We start from the raw sequence: 2,110 nt of genomic DNA, 5'->3' as shown, positions 1-2,110 counted from the left end.
AGGTCTAAATATATCTGTCAAATCCATCTGGTCCAATGTGTCATTCAAGTCCATTGTTTCTTTAGTGATTTTCTGTCTAGTTGATCTATCCATTGCTGTAAGTGGAATATTAAAGTCTCCTGCTATTAGCACGTTCTTATCCATAAGATTGTTTGTTTGTGATTGTTTATATTTCGTTGCTCNATTTTGGTTTTTTTATCCATTATACTACCCTATGACTTTTGATTGGGGCATTTAGTCCATTTACATTCAGTGTTATTATTGAAAAATATGGGTTTAGAGTCATTGTGTCCTTTGTGGGATTTATACTTGTGGTGGTGTCTCTGGTACCTTACGTTCCTTGCAACATTTCCCTCGTAGAGTCCCCCTCAGTATTTCTTGTAGGGCTGGTTTAGTTGTTATGAATTCTTTCAATTTTTGTTCATTTGGAAAGACTTATTTCTCCTTTTCTTCTGAATGACAGGCTTGCTGGATAGGGGATTCTTGGCTGCCTATTTTTTTCTGTTCATGACATTGAAGATTTCCTGACATTGCTTTCTGGCCTGCCAAGTTTTATTGGATAGGCCTGTCACTACTCTAACAGGTTTCCCTTTGTATGTTAGGGCCCTTTTATCCCTAGCTGCTTTCAGAATCCTCTTTGTCCTTCTATTTTGCCAGTTTCACTATGATATGTCATGCAGAAGATCGATTCAATTTACGTCTGAGGGGAGTCTCTGTGCCTCTTGGATTTCAATGTCTATTTCCTTCCCCATTTTGGGAAGTTCTCTGCTGTAACTTGTTCGAGGACTCCTTCAGCACCTTTCCCTATCTCTTCCTCTTCTGGAATTCCTATGATATGGATATTATTCTGTTTGATTGTATCACCGAACTCTCGAACTCTCCTTCCATGTTCCTGGATTAGCTTATCTCTCTCTTTCTCAACTTCCTCTTTTTCTATAATATGTGTCTTTTAAATCACTTATTCTCCTTTTTGCCTCTTCAATCCGTGCATTGGACGCCTCCATTTTATTATGCATCTCATTTATAGCATTTTTTAATTCATCACAACTATTTTTAAGCTCCATAGTCTTTGTAGCAATGTTTCTCTGATGTCTTCCATGCCTTTTTCAAGCCCAGCGATTAATTTTATGACTATTGTTCTAAATTCTTGTTCACTTATGTTGCTTATCTGTTTTGAGTAGTTCTTTAGCTGTCATTTCTTCCTGGAATTTCTTTGGAGGAGAGTTCTTCCATTTCATCATTTTGATTAGCTTTCTATCTCTTGTTAACTTAAAAAGCTTATTATACACTCTGCACCTGTGAGTGCTGCTGTACCAAAGAAGGCTCTTTTTCCAGGGTCTGTCCATTCAGGAAGTGTTCTTTGAATGGTGTCTCTTGGTCTCTCTTGTTGAGACCTTGGTTATTTTATTTCCATACTTGTAGTGGTATTTGGGACTCTCCACCATGTGTACTTTGGCTTGTTTCTTGAGGTAGTCCTGGAAAAGAAAACAGACAAACACACAGGGAACAAAGGCACACAAATGCACAGACAAATGCANCAAATGCAACAAAAACACAAACAGAAAGAACAAAAGTAAAAGAAAGAAGGAAGGGACACACACACACCCAAAAAGTGGAAGGAGGGAAGAGAAATAATAGAAACAAAAATACATTAAAAAGAAAAAAACAAAAGAAAAAAAAACCCAACAGACAAAGGACAGTCTAAAGCATAGAACCAGAATTCCCAGTTACAAATAAAGAGCGGGGTGTATGCAGTGCTGATGGAAGAGCATATACAAAGAGAAATGACAGGGTGGAGAGGAAGCGAAACTGGAAATGATATGAGCAGGCAGAGAAACTATGAGGTTTAATTCAGAGAGAGAGAGGGGAATATGTTTAGAGGTGAGGTGAAAGAAATGAAGATAATGCTACTCAAACTATATAGTCTGGTTACTCCAGAGAGAGAGAGATCAAAAGGTAGCGGTGGAGGTGTAGAATATACATCTAGAGAATGGATTAAATGTGGCTGTGTAAGCAAGCCAGTGACCAGAATTAATCAGGGCAGTGCATTCATGTTAGTCTTGCCCTGGCTCTGGTAAAAAAAAAAAAAAAAAAAAAAAAAAAAAAAACA

The sequence above is a fragment of the Crocuta crocuta genome, unplaced genomic scaffold (assembly GCF_008692635.1).
Source record: "Crocuta crocuta isolate KB4526 unplaced genomic scaffold, BGI_CrCroc_1.0 scaffold759, whole genome shotgun sequence".
NCBI classification, from domain to species: domain Eukaryota; kingdom Metazoa; phylum Chordata; class Mammalia; order Carnivora; family Hyaenidae; genus Crocuta; species Crocuta crocuta.
Note: the sequence above shows the minus strand (reverse complement) of the source record.